Source organism: Dasypus novemcinctus, chromosome 30 (genome assembly GCF_030445035.2).
Source record: "Dasypus novemcinctus isolate mDasNov1 chromosome 30, mDasNov1.1.hap2, whole genome shotgun sequence".
NCBI classification, from domain to species: domain Eukaryota; kingdom Metazoa; phylum Chordata; class Mammalia; order Cingulata; family Dasypodidae; genus Dasypus; species Dasypus novemcinctus.
Window position 1 is genome coordinate 35,681,412 of NC_080702.1, and position 19,835 is coordinate 35,701,246.

General features: G+C 36.2%; 1 pseudogene; it reads left to right on the forward strand.

The window, feature by feature from the left end:
• Positions 1-19,386, forward strand: part of LOC101439535 (olfactory receptor 7A17-like) — a 53,612-nt pseudogene extending 34,226 nt beyond the window's left edge.
• The last annotated feature ends 449 nt before the right edge of the window (positions 19,387-19,835 follow it).

The window sequence follows — 19,835 nt, forward strand, 5'->3', positions numbered from 1 at the left end:
TGTGATCATTTGAATACATTTATGAGGGTCTATTTGTGATTTTCTTTTAAATAAGTCTATTTGTCTATTCAACCAATACAACACTGTTTATTATTGCTCTTTCATGGTAGGTCTTGAAATCTACTGATATGTGTCCTACAACTTTGTTCCTGTTCAATAGGTTTTTTAGGAATTCTAGAGCTTTTGCCTATCCATAGAAACTGTAGAACTGACTTGGTGATATCTACAAAATAACTTGCTGATACTGAGAAAGAGATTGAATTAAACATATGAATCTGTTTGGGAAGAAGCTCGTCTTACCAATATTGAATCATCCAATCCATAAGAATGGAATAAATTTATTTATTCACTTATTTACTTATATATTTATTAATTTATTCATTAACTTACTAATTTAGTAACCTGTATAGAACTCAAAATTTGTCATTTTATCAATTTTCATGTGTACTGTTTGGTAACATTAATTAAACTCAATATCTAATACCCCAACTTTCCATCACATGGTACAAAATAACTGATCACAATGTATGCTGAAAAAAATTAAGTCTAAGAGAATTTATAGTGAAAATTGGTGCCTTCAGAAAATTCTTGCAGTTGTGGACAAGAATGGCTAGTAAGCTAGTGAACTGAGGAGAAGGAGAGGCATTAGGTTCCCTGATATTTTCAGAAAAAGAGCAGAACATCTATATATAATAAACAAATAAGTTAGTAATTTTACATGTTTTTAGTACATTCCCTTGCATTTATATTAATTCAGTGGGAGCTGTTTTGTTTTTTTTAGAATTTGCCCTCCTGTCTCAGATGATACAGAAATGCAGCCCTTCCTCTTTGGCTTTTCCTGTCCATGTACCTGGTCACCTCCAGTGGGAACCTGTTTACCACCCTGACCATCATTTCAGACTTCCACTTCCACAAGACCATGTAAACCTTCCTCTCTACCCTGTCTTTAAAAGATCTGTTTCACCTCCAGCACTGTCCCAGATATTCTGCTGAAGATCCAGACAGAAAGCAAAACCATTACTTATGGAAGTGGTTTAAACCAGACATATTTTTCATGATTTTTGGCATGATTAGACACTTTTCTCCTGTCTACAATGGCCCATGACTACTACATTTATGTCTCTGTGTTTTTTTGTTGTTTTGTTTTTGAATTAAATGCTGTGTTAATTTTGTTGGGCCCATATATATGAGAATTCTTGGAAGCCCTGATGGAAGAGAGAATATTTACACTTGATTTTACTTTGCCATTACCAAGTCACAACAGATTAAATTTAAGTTTATACCTAGAGTTTTTATGACTATTTCGGTGCTGTGATTTCAGACTGCCCACTTGCTTGTCATTCAGGGGGCTTTCCCCATCTGGTAGCAATAGTGTGAGCACAAATATGTATCTTTTTTTAAGATTTATTTATTTGTTTATTCCCTTCTCCCTCACACACACACACACCCTCCCCCCTCCCCCCAGTTATCTGTTCTCTGTGTCCATTTGCTGTGTGTTCTTCTGTGTCTGCTTGTCTTCTCATTAGGTGGCTCTGGGAACCAATCCTGGGACCTTCTGGAGTGGGATAGAGGTGATCATTCTCATGAGCCACTGCAGCTCCCTGGTCTGGCTCGTCTCTTATTATGTCTTCTCTGTGTCTCTTTTTGTTGTGTCTTCTTGCTGCACCAGCTTTCTGCATAGGCCAGCTACTCCTGCAAGGGCACAATTCCGCACAGGCCAGCACTCTACGTAGGCCAGCTCACCACATGGGCCAGCTTGCTTGATTAGTGTGCCTATATTTATTTCAGCTTTAGAATGCAGTTATAATTCCAAGGATCTCATTTTTAACCAGGAATCTTTCACCAGAGATTGCACTTGGGTGAGGTTTGGGTTGCGTCTTCATATTAACGCTCTTCATTAACACAGAGTCTCAAGCTCTTCTGGGTTGAGAGTCGCTAAACTTGCAGCTGACATCTGAGTACTCTAAGAAACTTCCTATTATTGTTTATTTTGTGGCTACATTTTTCTAATATACTTTCTAATTTTTTTAAAGATACTTAGGTTACATGAATGTTACATAAAAAAAAAATAGGGGATTCACACATGCCCTTCTTCCAAGCCCTCCCACATTTCTGACATTAACTATATCATTTATTAATATATTATGTTTGTAACAATTGATGAACACATTTTGGAGCATTGTCACCAGGCATGGATTAAAATTTATGTTGTAGTTTATACTCTCCGCTATGCGTTTTCGTAAGTTATTGCAGGATATATAATGGCTTTATCTGTCTCTCATTACAATGTCATTCAGGACAATTCCCAAATCCACAAAACACCCCCATATTACATCTGTTTTCCCTCTCCATTCCCTAAGAAACTCCACAGAAATAATAAACACAGAAATAAGAAACTTCACAGAAATAATAAACTTTTCACATTTCTGGAATCCCAATAAGCCTATAGTAGAATAACTGTAAAAGTACGCTTAGACCATTGTACATTCCCTTATCCTGAGAATTCTGGGATGGTGATTGCCCAATCTGCTTCTAATTGAGAGGGAGCTCATATTCCATAGGAAGAGATGGATGGAACAATCTTGCTTGCAGTTGTAGACTGTCGGTATTCCTTGAGATGGTTGTTGTTCATCATCATCTCCTTGTTAGTTCTTCTGAGTGAGTCCAATGACCTGGAGTGTAAGTGTTGCAAATCTGTTGAGATTTAGGGCCCAGCTGACACATGGATATCCCAAATATTTAAGTCTCTTAGACAAACACCTATCAACCTCTAGTATTAATTATAGGTTCAAATAGAAAGGGCAGAAGAGCCATGCCTATTTAAACCATGATTGAGTCCAACTCTATCTCATACCAGGAGCATAAATTCCAAAGTAGGCCATATTGGTAGAGCACCAAACTCCTGAGCAGTCTGCACTGCCTATACTGTTCAGATGTGTCCAGAGCACTTAAGAGTGCTCTGCCCACTTGTTTTAGGCATTATTTACTTTGGCAGTTAATGATATCCTGCTGAGATGTACATAAGCGTAATCTCTGGAATGACCTCCTGACCCACTTTGAAGACTTCTAGACATATTACATCATTTATCTTTCTCCTTTCCCCCTTTAGGTCAAGGTCTTTTCCAGCTGCATTGCTAGCTCATGCTTGGTAGTAATCCCTCAGTGCCAGGGAGGTTAATCCCCAGGATTCATGTGCCATGCTGGGGGGAAGGTAAGGCATTTATATACTGAGTTTGGCTTAGAGATGTTTGTGGCTAAATTAACTCCATATGTCAGGCTAGGTTAAGGAGGAATTTTAATATGAAGGGAAATTTGTAAGTCTGGATGTCTATATTAAAAAAGGGGAAAGACCATGAATAAATAGCAGAACTATAAATCTGGAGGTACTATAAAATGAAAGGTAACCAAAATCTAATAGAAGGAAGGACATAATAAGATGAGATGGAGAGAAATGAAATAGAGAATATAAATCACTTGAGGGAACCAAATACATTAAAATTAGATTCCGGGCAAAGTTCAAGAAAATTGCAAAGATTTAGTGATACTGAAAAAGAAAATAAGGAGAGGATGAAAACTGCTAAAATCTTATATGAAATTGGGGACATTGCTAAATATAGCAGATACTAAAGAATTTTAAGTGAATACTATGAATGATTGTATATCATCAATCTAGATAAGCTAGAAGAAATGGATAAATTCATAGAAACACACAACTACCTAATGACCTAAGAAGAAATAGAAGATCTTCACAAACGTATGCCATGTTATCAGATTCAACCAGTAGTCAAAGGCCTCTGAAAAAAGAGAAGCCCAGATCGCTTCAAAGGCGAATTCCATGAAACATTCAAAGAAAAATTAATTTGAATACTTTTCAAACACTTCCAAATTGAAGGTGAGACATCTCTTCATAACTCCTTCTATGAAGTTAATGTTATTGTGATACCAAAGCTATGTAAAAATTTACCAAGGAATGAAAACCAAGGACCAATTTCCCTTATGAATATGAAGCAAAAGCCCTCAAGAATAAACTAACAAATCAAATCCACCAGAACATTAAGAGAAGTATCCATCATGCCCGAGTGGGATTCATCTGGAGATGCAAAGCTGTATAACATCAGAAAATAATAAGTTTAATAGACTCTTTAACACAGTGAAGGGAAAAATCATATGATAAGTTTAATTTAGGCAGAAATGCATTTGACACAATCCAATGCCTATTTACAAAATGAAAAAAAAAATCTTTAGGAAAAAGGAAAGAATAGAAGGTAATTCCCACTACATGCTAAAGGGCATATATGTAAAAACCCAACTAATCATCCATTGAATGGTGAAAGAGTTTAAACTTCACCCTGCAGTATCAAAAAAGACAAGGATGCCTGCTTTAATTATTGCTATTCAGTATACTATTGGAAGTCCTCTCCTCAGTAATTAGGCAATAAAACTAAAATTAATATAAGCACCCAAATTAAAGATACCCTGTGTTCATGGATAGGAAGAAATCCTATTATTAAGATGTCACTACTAACCATATTCACCTATAGCTTCACATCACACCACTCAAAGTCCCAGGAGACTGCTTAAGCAGAAATGGAAATCCTCATTCATATGGAATTATATTTCACCAGGACTGAGTATACCACAATAGCATATTGTATTTATTTATTTCCATGTCTTTCCGCCTGTTTACACTGGGCATTTTTTGAGACCCTGCACAGTATCTTACTTCTTTCTTTTCCCACAGTACATAGTTTAGTGCTTATCATACAGTATTCAGAATAGGTATTTGTTGAATGAATGAGAAATCAAAGAGTTGAGTGAGTAAAAAGAATATTGCTAGCTATGGGGAAGAAAACAGAAGCAATTTTAGAATTTGAGAGAAGTTCAATTATTTGAGTATAAGAGGCCAGGACTCAGGAATGATTTTGAGAAGGAAAAATGGTTTATTGACGGCCAGGCGGACTTGGGAGCTTTCTGTTTGAATCCTGAGCCCTGAACAAGATTTTCAAATGTCTTTTATACTGCAAGGAAAGGCCAAATGGTCGCTTGTTTCAGTTCTCAATAGGCATCAATTAGCATATATATCTTCCACATCTTAAGTAAGCTTTTAGCATGGACTCCAGACATTCTAGATAAGCCTTTAGCATATTTGGTTTGCATTTCCCCTGAATACTTAAAGTTTATAGACCTTGCATTGTTAAACTGTTTCCTGCTCCCCAAGGGCAGGACTGCAGCCTTTCATCATCCCACACCCACAAGTCACAGACAGTTTAGATTGTCTCTGAAGAGACAAAGAGCCTGCGACCCATAGCCCACATCACAATGAGACAAGAGAAAATCATGTTTAGAGACAACAGCCTCATTAATGAAAGACAATGACAGATGAGACAAATTAGAGATAGAAAATAGTTTTTGTATCCATAATCTCTCTCCAGGATCAGTATTAGGGAAATCACTACAGGAAATGTTGCAATATTAGAGTAGACAGCTAAAAATAGGTGACCTCGTCCTTGGAAGAAGGTTTCCACTGGGCTAAAAGATGAACACACAGCTTCAAATCTGTCTCTGAAAGGTCAAAACTGACACAAGTTTGCATTGTGGTTGTTTTTCTTTCCTCCAGGTACCTAAATATCTCAGGGAGAAAAAAGACAAAAGAATTCTTCATTAGTCATGCTCATGGGAATGATATCCCTAAAGGCACAGAAACTCAAAATGCTTAAGCTACACTATCTAAGTCTACTTTACTAATTTCTGGTGATGAAATAACACAATTGTGTCTTCTGGACGCCTGGTAAGTGGTTCCATCTCTCTGCCCTTTATGGGAGCAAAGCTTCCAACTTCATCCATCATTCAAGAAAGAATCTGCATTGGTGAAATCTGACCCTTCTTTGATCATTTCAAAGTGAGTCACAATCTTCACAGGTGCTGGGGTAATATGTTATGGCTTAACGTATCCCTTTTGTTGGTGTTAGCTTGAGAAGTGTAACAGGATATACACATAAAGAAAGAAAGATGATACAAAGCCTTGCCTATTTAAAAAGCTTGAGTGCAATTAGATAGTGGCCCAAGTAAAATATCTTCTTTCTACTATCTGTCACCTCTGATATTAGCACTTAATCATGGTGCTTCCCTATCCTGGCAACATCTTCCCTTTTTTACTGCAACTTCTTTCTCTATATTTGTTAGAGAAATAGGTTTTTCACTTTCATCCATATATGTACATATATATATACATGTATATATATAGTATTTTATTAGAGAAGTTGTGAAATTATAAAGCAATCATGCAAATGTGAAGAATTTCCTTTCAGCACTTCTGTAACACCACCTTACATTGTTGTAATTTATATTAAAATGTAACACCTTACATTTGGTTAATAATAGTGGGGTATGAAAAAAGTAAACCAAAATTACACTGTAGACAATAATTATTGGTAATAGTCTGATGATGTTATTTCATCCATTTTTTTGTTAGTTACTCAACAAACTTTTATTCATCAAATACTTCATGGCATGCACTAAATATTATTCTGGGAGCAAAGAGATGAACAACACTTTGTTCCTTACATTAAAGAGATTATATCTAAATGGATTTAGAAAAAATAGAAATGAGTACATGCTATATCCTGAGGTGGCTTTGAAATGCTCCAGAACAATATCCAAAAGTTTGAACTCATTCTATGAAGGTTAGTGAAGGCTTCACAAGGGACTTGGTAACTGTACTGAGACTTGAAGGAGGAAGTGGAGTAATTCCAAGAGATGAAAGTGTTAGAAGCACACTAAGAAGAAATGATAAGGACAGGATGCTGGGATCAAAGTAACCATAAGATGTGGGTAGGTTTTAGCAATAATTGTTAATATCTGTGAACAATGAGGGGCAGGAGATGACAAGCGGAACATGAGTCTTGATATGTTGGCAGTAACCAGATAACAGAGATCCTTATGTTTTGTTCACAAGAGGGACATTATGTTTAAAGTTATTGGAGAGTCAGTGTGGGGTTTAGAGAAGTTCATGAAATGGCTTCCTCATTACAAAGCTCACTCTGGGTCATTGTGACTATTCCTCTTCTCAAATCCCTGGAGAGATGATTAGCAATGGAAATAACACAGTGGATGTGAGAAAGATGTGGCAGTGAAACTGTGAGGGGTTGAAAAATAATGTATAGGATAATTCACTATTATTTCTTTTGCATTTCACCAATAATTCTGCTTGTTAATAAACTTAACTTTTTAAACTGTCAGATTTACAAAAATTTGCAAGGATAGTACAGAGAATTTCTAAAACAATGCATTCACTTTCCCCTTCATTGATACCACCCATCCAAAATACTGTTTTAAAATTATTTGTCGTAAATTCTTAGTCCATTTGTGATGGAGACAGTTTCTCAAACCATCCTTGTTTCTGATGAGCTGAATAGATTTTAGAAGTGCTGGCAGGCATTTTGTAAAATGTATCTTACTTTGGATTTGTCTGATGTTTTTCTCATACTACACTGGGATTGTTGTAGAATTTGAGAGAAGTTCAATTATTTGAGTATAGAGAGGCCAGGACTCAGGAATGATTTTGAGAAGGAAAAATGGTTTCTTGACGGCCGGCCGGACTCGGGAACTTCTGTTTGAATCCCGAGCCCGGAACAAGATTTTCAAACGTCTTTTGGGAGGAAAGGGCAAATATACAGAGAGGAAAGGCCAAATGGTCCCTTTGTTTCAGTTCTCAATAGGCTTCAATTAGCATATATATCTTCCACATCTTAGGTAAGCTTTTAGCATGGACTCCAGATATTGTAGATAAGCTTTTAGCATATTTACTTTTTGCATTTCCCCTAAATACTTAAAGTTTATAGCCCTTGCATTGTTAAACTGTTTCCTGGGACTGGAGCCTGTTGCCATTGTCCCTAAGGGCAGGACTGCAGCCTCTTACCGTTCCACACCCACAGCCTTCAGGTTACGTTATCTCTGAAGACACAAAGCCTTCCACCCATAGCCCACATCATTCCCCCCTTTTGCCAAAGTTTAACTTGCTAAGCTTTGGCATAATTATTGTTGGAGCTATGAGGTGGATGGCTGTTTGTTGTTTTGATTGATTATTTATAAGTCTTTAGTACAGCATCCAGGACTGTTTTTAGAAGTTTAGAACTTTTCATTCTGGACAGTAGAATGTTGGGCAGGGGTCTCCTGCAGTTATTCTGCTGCCACTGGCGCTCACGTGGATTTCCAGTCAGGTTCCAGATCCATCTATTACTTTTATTTTACTCTTAAAGAGTTTACAACTTTAATTTAAAAGGGGTGCTGAAGGGAGATGATCTCTTTTCTGTAACTGCTTCCTGCTGGCCATGGGCTGTAGTCATTGCCTAATAAGGTGTAAAACTCTTAATTTATTCTAACTGGAGGAAGATGGATCTGGCATTCTGTACGAAGTTGGATGAAGTTTTCATATGGTTAATAAGATGTTCACTCTGAAAGAAACAAACTTAATTAAAAATTTGGAATACCCATTTTTAAAAGAGGACACATTGGATTACAGAGGTAGACAAGGTTAGATGCCTATGAAGATGGCACTCCTTAAAAGATGGTGGGAAAAGCATATATATTCTTTTTTAAGTTATCCATCTTTAGAGATAAATTGCAACAGACACTTAGCTTTGTCTGAAGACACATTTCAAGCTATTCAATGATTGACACTCATTCGCTCTGTCAGATGCTCCTGGTGAACTGGCACTCCTTGGGCAACTGACTTCACTCAGGATTAGAACACTAATTTGGAAATACTCTTAGTTTTCACCTGTGGGAGTGATCAGAACTACAGAATAAAGATTTTTACACCTTGGTTTTCATTGTACAATTTCTAGCAATTTTGACTTGTTCAATAGGTGACTCACCATCAGCAAGCAAGCCTCACTTTTGCTACACAGCAGAGTAGAGCAGAATATAGAAGTTGACTGAGACTGGCTGAGACTGCCACCTTATTCTATAGACATGTTATTAACTGTTTAGAAAATGATTTTACCAGGAATTTAACATGTCTAATATACTTCTGTACTTGATCCAAAATAGAAAAGTTAACATTACAATTATTAGGCATATATTTAGTGCAGGATAAAAGTACAGCACTTAATATTAACTAATGTATTACTTAATGCATAAGGATTCAGAGTTGCAATTATTAGTTTTGAGTTTCAGGTTTGTAATACCTTACATGTTATCTCTCCATGAGAGCAGGCCATAATGCCAATTGTGTTTAAGTTTCACTTACAGTATCCTGGTATCATGGCTCCACTTAGCATGTTCTTCAATGCAGTGAGCAAGTTGCAGCATCCTTCATCTTAGAGTGATTTTCCAGTATTCTACTAGCCTGGTGCATAGTGCTCTCTGGCACTATGGAACAGTGCCAGTCTGGAGGCGATATCCATTGTACACTTGGCTGTACCGAGTCATTATTGGCTGCTGCAGGAGCTTGAAACTGCAATATAGTTTCTATCGACTTCAGGAGCAGAACCAGAGACTGATATAGCACATATTTTAATTGAGGGGTCAGTGACCAGCCTAGCCAATAACTCACATGGAGAGGCCACCTGTAATGTATTCAAGGCCTGGTTTGAATGCACAAGAGTTTGACAATGTTAAAGTTTATTCCTTGTTTTTATATATATTTTAACCAACTTAATGCAACACATATATCAAATGACTGTTTACTTACACAATTTTACTATGAAGATAACAGTAGGTACTTTACTTTAGTAATAGAGGAAAAATATTATTTTTCATTGTTAGAATGAAAACAGAATATTTCCAATAAAATCAAGACAACTTTTTATTACCATTTACTTAAATGTGTACTTTGCAGTGGCCGTCAGACAGGTTTATTATCATGAAGTTATTTCTGCTACCAGTACCAATCTAAGTTTTTTTTAGTTAACAATGACTTCTACAACTAGAACTATTTAAATATTTTCAGTTTGGAAGATGTTTTACAAACTCTTTATAATTGACTATAACCACATTGACTAGCCACCTTATGTTTAAATAAACTTACTAAATTGTTGTAGAATTTGAGAGAAGTTCAATTACTTGAGTATAGAGAGGCCAGGACTCAGGAATGATTTTGAGAAGGAAAAATGGTTTATTGACAGCCGGCCGGACTCGGGAGCTTTCTGTTTGAATCCCGAGCCCTGAACAAGATTTTTAAATGTCTTTTATACTGTGAGGAAAGGCCAAATGGTCGCTTTGTTTCAGTTCAATAAGCTTCAATTAGCATATATATCTTCCACATCTTAGGTAAGCTTTTAGCATGGACTCCAGACATTTTAGATAAGCTTTTAGAGTATTTGGTTTTTGCATTTCCCTTTAATACTTAAAGTTTATAGCCCTTGCATTGTTAAACTGTTTCCTGGGACTGGAGCAGTAGCCATTGTCCCTAAGGGCAGGACTGCAGCCTCTTATAGTTCCACACCCACAAGTCAAACAGCTTGGGTTATCTCTGAAGAGACAGCCTTCCACCCATAGTCCACATCAAAATTACAATTACCAATGAAAGAAATTCACTCTTTATTTAAGAGAGCATATCTACAATCTTTTGCCTTTAGCCTAATTTCACTAATGTGTACTTACAATTTTCATTACTCTAAAGATTTTGTACATAAGTTAATTTAGTTTATAAATTAACTATGGGAGATTACACTCAAGTTAAATAAAATTGAAACCATAATAGTTTATGCAAGGAATGTTCTCTTTTTCCTTTAAAGGAAGCTAAAAACTTCTTTTCTTTAAGTTATGAAAATTATTAATTTAAAAGCATACTGACTACCAGGTTTTAAAACACATGCATACTGACTACCAGGTTTTAAAACATATTACACAATTACTTAATTTTTTTAAATCATAACCCAGGAAAGATCTTTCCATAGTTTTTATGGACTTTCCTTTACTTATGGAAATTTGTTAATAGAGCCACTAATTACCTTTATTTTGTTGGAAAGAAATCTTCTGGAAGAAAATAAGGCTCACCAGATTGTGGAGAAGAAAATAATTTATTCTCAATCTTGCAAGAAGGGTGCAGAGCCAGATATGGCTGGTGCCATGAACAAAGAAAAATGACACAATTTATACCCCTAAGCCTAGCATGCAAGCTCTTCCTCTGTTTTTCCATAGATTGGATACTTCAGAAGTTACAGCTTATCTGAGATTTAACTTTCCCACGCAAAAGTTTGATTTAACTGCTTCTTCTATCACATTCCAAACATTTTAGTTTTTACCTGCTCCCCTTTGTCAAATAAGGAACAGAATTTAGTGCTGAAATAGCACCGACTTAGTTAGCTCCTTCTTGGGCATCCTTCCACTGCCCATAGGACTGGCCTAAACTGGTCGCCTCCACTGCTGTCCAACCCGGGAGTGGGAGACTGAGGCTGCAGGCCGCCAGGTTACATCAACATTTTTCTTATGTGAAAATTAACCTAATCTTTGTGTTTTTTTTTTTTTGCATTTTATGGCTGACAAAGGTTTAAACTGGGAAATTACCAGGCAAACTGATTCTTAATTCCCTAGCCTAGTAGATAGGTTTAATCTGCTACACCTAGTCTTGCCTTTAAAGCTCTTGCAAAGGAGGCCCTTTCCCAATTGTTTCTATAATCAGATTTCTATGACTTTTTCATTCTGCTTAGTTTAATTTGGGCTTTAAGAATATTTATAAATATAACTGCATATTTAATTTTTAACAATTTGAATAGACTTTTTTAAAGAATTTTTATTTGTTAATTTGATATTATCCTGATGTATGAAGACATACATTGAGCATTTTTTTTAAATGGGCAGACACAAAGAGTTAGACACAAACACAACTCACTGATATTACTTATAATTTGCATTATTTTATATACTGTTTAGCTTAATTAATTAGGGGTCCAGAAATACATATTACTTATATAACTGCATATTTAACCTCAACAATTTGAGCAAATAGGCAGATATAAATAGTTTGAGACAAAAACATAACTTTAATTACTTTGAACTTCTAATCTTTACAAAACAAGTGTGACTGCAAACATTTCAAAGACTTTTGAAACTCTTCTTAATTTGCACTATGACCATGCAGTTTACCACAAGAATTTTCTTTCTTACTTAATGGATTGTAATAACCAACATGTTCTCAATGCCTTAGCACCATTTTGTTTTAGAACTTTATATTTTACTTTGAAATTAGCAGAATTTTGGATAAGCAACAAGATTAATTTTATATATATTTACTGAGGCTATTTGAAGCCTCAGGGAGACAGACTGCTTTCTCTCATGAATTGCCACTCTTAGGAACACTGACTGTTAAGGCAGGAGACTTCTCCCCCTCCACCCCCCTTTTTGATTTTGGAGATAATAAAACTCCAGTGGCCATTTAACCTTATTCTATCAGGCAGCAATTTATTTAGTTTACACTTGAATTCATGAGAGAAAGGGTTACTAATACCAGGAGAGGAGACAGTGATGTCCCAGCTCTTCTCAATTATGAAATAACCATAGGCAAAGGCAAAGGGTGAGGTTAGGCTTGAAGTAACCATAAACAAAGGAAAGGTTAGTGTAGAATTTACACTTAAATAATAGTTTCAGGCTAAATTCACCCAGCTATAATCTCAGTTATTGTTTTTCCACTGTTTTATAATATAAATGCATTTATAAATGATTTTAACTCTTAGTTACAGTTTTTATTAATTTTTTAAACTTATTATTTTTATAACACTTTTAAATACTTTTCATTTAACTTATAACATATTAAATGAACTTAACCATTACTTTAATTTTTCTTTTAAAGTAAAAGAATAAATCTCTTGCAGTTAGTTTCAAATAAAAAGCTACTTTTCAGGATTTGATTTCTAGAACATAAATGTTCTTTTAAAAGAGGTAAGACTTTTTTAAACACTGAGGAAATCATGAGGTTAAAGCACAAGAAGCTATTGATAAAAGATATTCTTTGTATATTGATTTGATTCTATTTTAATCATAAAAATTTTCCTTCCACAAACCTTCTACACTTTCAGTATTCATTCAGGTTCTGTCCCACACTCTACTCTTTCCAATAATCAATTATTTTATCTTAGGACAAAATCATCTTCTGTTTCCTTAACAATAAAAACACACTCCATATATCCCACATACTAAGTTACCAGGCAAACTTCTTACAACATATAATTGCCATTAATACTAAACAAGCTTTTTAAAATAATGAACTTTTCTTCACTTTAAATACTTAGTAGCATGTAATACCAGAAACAGTTTTTTTGGAAGCAAGTTGGCAGGGGAGATTGCCTGCGGAATAAGTTTGTTAAAAAATTGCCTTATATTATTATTATTATCAATTCAGTTTTGTTAAATAATGACTTTCTGAAATTAGCCATTTAAATACCTTAATTTAAACAATGTTTTGTAAAACTTTGATAATTATTTATACCCTTAAGACAAATTTTACCTTCACAGAACACATTCTCTTACTTAAAGTTACTACAATACCTTCTAAGAACCTGGGCAGAAAGCAAAGGTATTTTGGCTTTGACACCCTAAGGAGGGAAATTTACTGCATTTATTCTGATTCTGCTTTTCACCCCCTTCACTTCCCCCACTTCCAGGCAGTCGGGTGCACAACAAACAGGAATGCGGCTTATGAATAGAAGGGTGGACTCACTGGAAAGGGGCAAGCCACTCTCCCCTTTCCAGCTTTCAGCCAAAATGGGCAGACAGAACCTACTCAAATTTGGCAACTCTCCCAGGAACCCAGCCACCCTGACTGGGACATTCCCAACAAACTTGGGTGCTTGGCACGGACACAGATGGCCTCCAAGCCCCGGCAAAGGGCCACACCAGAGACAAGACAGCAGAGCATGCACAAACATCTAGACTCTGCAAATATCCAGACTCCTCAGCTTTTGCCCCAGAATCATTTCACCCCCTTGCCAATGGCAAGGGAGGGCTCCAGCTCAGCTGTAATTCTACTTTACATAAGGGCACAACTCCAACACTAGCACTGAGCTGACACAGACAGAAGCACAAAGGTCACTAATCTGACCCACAAGTTTATATATTTATTTTCACCATGGCTGCCCCCACAGCCATCACAAACCTCAGAACACTTAACATTTGGTATGAAGCGAATTCATTCACAAATTAGCATCATAACAAAAGATTTCAGCTAGACTTTTCCACTGTTTAAACTTTACACCCAGACCAAGCTCCACCAGAAAAGCCGATCCATTTTCCTGTAACCAAGTTTTGTTTTCCTTAATCTAGACCAATTTCCAGGACATTAGGACTTGAACCTATAAATAGCCCTTCCTATTAAAATTGAGACTCCACTCCTTTAGTGGATATAAGACCAGTACCAGATTCTAACATGCATTTAGACAAACCCAAAACACCAGGGCTTTTCCCCGATTTTTCTCCTTTTCCCAAGCCTAGAGAGAACAGCTTCCCCCCAGCCTTCTGGGGCTACTAGTGTTCTCTCAGGAGGTGATCAGCCTCCCCTTCCTAGCAATTAAAGCTAGGGCCTTCCAGACTGTGCTCACCCATGGAGTCTTACCTTCTTCCAAGTTCAGAGTTCTTTTTCGTTCCCAGAATCTTTCTCTTCAGACCTTCCATTGCCCTCGATTTTTGTTGGGAAGATTCTGGTGGAGCCCACATCTTTTCTGGATTAAATTTAATCCAGGGGCGCCCAGATTTGTGGTTCACCCGAGTCCTCCCGGCTTCCTTGGGGATTTGGAAGGGGCAGCAAAATGCTACCATCTCTGGCCTTCCTTTGTTGTCCCACCAGGGTCACCAAAAATGTTGTAGAATTTGAGAGAAGTTCAATTATTTGAGTATAGAGAGGCCAGGACTCAGGAAAGATTTTGAGAAGGAAAAATGGTTTATTGTTGCCCGGCCAGACTTGGGAACTTCTGTTTGAATCCCGAGCCCTGAACAAGATTTTCAAACATCTTTTATACAGAGAGGAAAGGCCAAATGGTCCCTTTGTTTCAGTTCTCAATAGGCTTCAATTAGCATATATATCTTCCACATCTTAGGTAAGCTTTTAGCATGGACTCCAGATATTGTAGATAAGCTTTTAGCATATTTACTTTTTGCATTTCCCCTAAATACTTAAAGTTTATAGCCCTTGCATTGTTAAACTGTTTCCTGGGACTGGAGCCTGTTGCCATTGTCCCTAAGGGCAGGACTGCAGTCTCTTACCGTTCCACACCCAAAGCCTTCAGCTTAGGTTATCTCTGAAGAGACAAAGCCTTCCATCCATAGCCCACATCAGGATATGTGTGTTTGGATGAAGGCACCAGTTGTGAAGTGCAATTTTCATCACATCATATCCAGGATGCATCCTATTAATGTCAGGCATCACTGTTGATGTTGACTGTGATCAACAGTGACATGAGTTCCCCCAGAGTAAAGGTCCTAATGTCTCTGCCTTTCCAGATATCACCTTTGGTAAGACATCACTAGATGAAGTTGAGGAGTGGGAGGTATGCTCCACCTCCTTGAGAGAGCAATATCTGCATAAATTATTGGAATATTTCCCCATAAGAGCTTTGTCTCTTTTTATTTATTTTGGCAATAATTTATTAGTATCAGGATGGATTCGTGACATGTATTTGATACTTTGGGTGAGCAGTAATACTATTTTATTTATTCCATTCAATTTTTTCCATTTTTTTTTCCATGGGAGCTCTTTCAAGTATGCCCTGTGTCTCTCTGATGTACTCCATCACTGAGAGTTTTATTTTCGCACCTACTTCCTTTCTGGTACTATAAGATGCTCCAGGCTCTTCTTGTATATTTCTTTCCCCAGTACTAGAATCAGTCATTTCTCCATGGCACCTCATACATGAAAATGGTGCATTAAAACCAGGGTATGGGCCAAAGTTCTGCTCCTCTGTTTATTTAATATGTTTTTAAAATTATATTAAAGAAGCTTTAGGTTACGTAAATGTTACTGAAAAAGTAAAAGAGATTCTCATATTATCACTCCCTCCCCCTCCCACAATTGTCTACATTTACAACATCTTTCATTATTGTGGTATGTTTACTAAAATTGATGAACACATACTGAAGCATTGCTACTAACCATGGACTACAGCTTCCATTTTAGTTCATACTTTGTCCCGCAGAATTTTGTAAGTTATGACAAAACATATAATGGTCTGTATCTGTCACTACAATGTCATGCACAACAAATCTAATGTCCTGAAAATACCCCTATATTATAACTATTCTTCCCTCTGGCATCCCTCAGAACCTCTGGCAGCCACTGCCTTTACATCAATCAATAATAAGAGTTCTTCCATTGTTATAATAATAGTAAGTCTATAGTCAAATAATAAATTTTGCTCTTTATTTCTGGGAAATCTAGGCGTTCTCTGCTGAAAGACTAAGGAAATATGTGTGCATTTACACATATGAATACATATTTCTACATGCAATTCTCTCTATCTATATTGATCTACACGTGCATTCATACTGATGTATCTACCTCTAAATCATTATCACAGAGAAAAGTCTAGCTTCCCTTCTTTGCTTATCTGTAAACTTCCACTCCACATTTGGAAGCATATTACCTCATCTGCAACCCATTTGCTTTTTGATTGACACAGACACAGAAATAAAAGAATTGTTAACCCATACTCCGGTGGGATATAAGTTCACAAAGTAGAGTACAGGGCTTATGTACAGTGTGCTTTGACTTCCATTTTCATATGCTATTCATATACGGTATTACTTCTTTCAGCAGCTTTCTCACATCCCCTAAAGAGAGGACATGTCATATATTGTAATACAGTCAGATGGTTTTGAATATTTTGCATCCATCCTGGGATTCCCTTAACCTTCTAAATGAATTTTTAATTTGCATTCATCAATTTTCATTCTTTGTGTTACAAATGCATAATGTCATGTGTCTACAATTACAGTATTATACAGAATACTTTCACTGCTCTGAAAAAAATCACCTGTGCTTCATGTATTCATTACATCTCCCCACTCATTAAACCCTGTCAACAAGTGATCATTGATTAGTCAGTGTTATTTTGTCTTATCAAGATAGGAATTTGTATATTGGTTTATATCATATCTATGTACTGTTTTTACCTTCATTTATTTCAATTTGCAGCAGTCATTTGAGATTCATCCTCCCTTTTGTGGATAGATGGAACATTTCTTTTTGAACTCAGAGTATATTGCTTCGTATAGGTATAGCACAGTGTTTATTCACCCATGGAATGACTTTTTGGCTGCTTACAGATTTTGGAGAATATAAATATACCTGCTAGAAATATCCATCCATGGGTGTTTGTGTGGACTTAAGTTTTCATATAAGCTACATATGTACCTAAGGTCACAATTGTAGAATTGTGTGGGAAGATGATACTTAGTATTGCAAGAAACAGCTAAACTGTCTTCTGCTTCTACCATTTTGTATTCTCAATAATGAACAAGAGCCTATATTGTGCCACATCCTTACCAGCAATTGTTATTTTTAGTGCTCAGGTTTTTAACTATCCTAATAAGCATGTGGTGAAATATCATTGTGGTTTCAAATTTGAAATTTCCTAATGCCAATGTTGTTGACCTCTCTTTGTTTATGCTTATGTGCCAACAGTATATGTTCTTGGTGAGGATTCTGTTCAGTAATTTTGCCAAATTTTAAATTGTGTATTTGCTTTCTTATTGTTGGGTGTAAAGAGGTATTTATATCTTTGAATACAAAGCATTTATCAGACATGTGTTCTTTAAATATTTTCCCCAATCCTATTGATTTTCTTTTCATTCCCTTATCAATTCTTTCAGAGAGTAGCAGTTTTATATTTCAATAAAGCCAAAGTTATACATTTTCTTCTCTCTTTTTCATGATTTGGCTATTAGATCAAAACTCTCATCTCCAAACCCTGGTCCCTAGATTTTCTTGTATGTTTTATTTCAGAAATTTTATATATTACATTTGACTTATAAAAGTATGATTGATATTAAACACATTTTTCTGTAAAATGTGGTAATATTAATTTCATTTAAATGTGGTGCTACCATTACTAATAAACATTACTTCAACCTTTTTCATCAAAGGGTACAAAATTAGTGGTTAAAATATATGCTTAATAAAATAAATTTTAAGAGAATTTGTAGTGGAAATTATTGCCATGAGTATATATTTCCAATTATGGACAAGGAGAGCGATTCCCCAAAATTATTAAGGAGAAGTAGGAACATTTGTTTTCTCTGACATTTTCCATTAAAGCACACTAGATCTCTCTCTCTCTCTCTCTCTCTCTCTCTCTATATATATATATATATATATGAGGAAATCGTGAATTTAATGTATATACGAGCCATAGAATTTATGATAATTTGTGTGTCATTGTTTGTGGTTATATTCTCATTGTTCTGGTCTCTTTTCTAGTACTTTCATCAGGTACATGGAAAACCAAACAAATGTTTTAGAATTTGTCCTCCTTGGTCTCTCAGAGGATACTGAATTGCAACTTCTCATCTTTGGACTGTTCCTGTCCATGTACCTGGTCATCGTATTTGGGAACCTGCTCATCATCTTGTCCATCATCACTGACTCCCACCTTCACACACCCATGTACTTCTTCCTCTCCAACTTGTCTTTTACAGATATCTGTTTCACCTCCACCACTGTCCCAAAGATGCTGCTGAACATCCAGACAAAGACCAAGACTATAACTTATGAAAACTGCCTCAGCCAGATGTTTTTTTTCATACTTTTTGGGCAATTAGAAATCTCCCTCTTGACTGCAATGGCTTATGACCGCTTTGTGGCCATCTGTCACCCTCTGCAGTACAGTCATCATGAAACCCCAGGTCTGTGGCCTCCTGCTGCTGACATCCTGGTTATTGAGTGTTTGTGTCTCCCTTTTGCATGACTTAATGGTTTTGCGATTGTCTTTTTGTACAGAGTTGGAAATGCCGCAGTTTTTCTGTGAACTTAACCAGGTGATCCAACTGGCTTGTTCTGACACTTTCCTCAATGACCTAGTGCTGTATTTTGAAACTGGACTTCTCAGTGTTATTCCACTCATTGGAATCCTTTTCTCTTATTCTAAGATTGCATCCTCCATTTTGAGAATTTCAACAATGGAGGGCAAGTATAAAGCTTTATCAACTTGTGGGTCTCACCTCTCGGTAGTTACCTTGTTTTATAGCACAGGGCTTGGAGTTTATCTTAGCTCTGCTGCTACCCAAAACTTAAGGGCAATTGCAGTAGCCTCAGTGATGTACATGGTGGTCACTCCCATGTTGAACACTTTTATCTACAGTCTTAGGAACAAGGACATAAAGCAGGGCTTAAAAAACCTGAGAAGCATTCTCTCTGTAAAAGAACACTTTGTGTCAAGTTTAGAAAAATGTTCATAACACAGTGATTAAACACTGGGAGATATAAATATAGAAACTTTGTAAGTGACTAGAGAGATAATTTGTTATTCAATTTTCAGAATTCAATTTTTTTAAATATTTACATATCAAGGAGACCTGTTTATTCAGAATTATTTTACATCCTGAGATCTCTCATTGTTTTCCCTGGAATCAGTATTGAAGGTAGAAACTGCTGTTTGGACATTCAGCAGTAAAATATTTAGCAAACATACTTCCATACATATATAATTATTGCAGGTTCTGGAGGGATGAAGGTGTACTGCAGTCACTGCCAGATGAAAGCAACTCATTGTATTGTATGATTTTTGTGAAAAATAATCTTACTCCACAGGCTGGGGAGCAGCTTCCGGAGTTTTCATTCATTCACTCCAGAAAGATGTCACATCCTGAAATGGAGACATCATCTGATTTGGTTTACAATAATCACA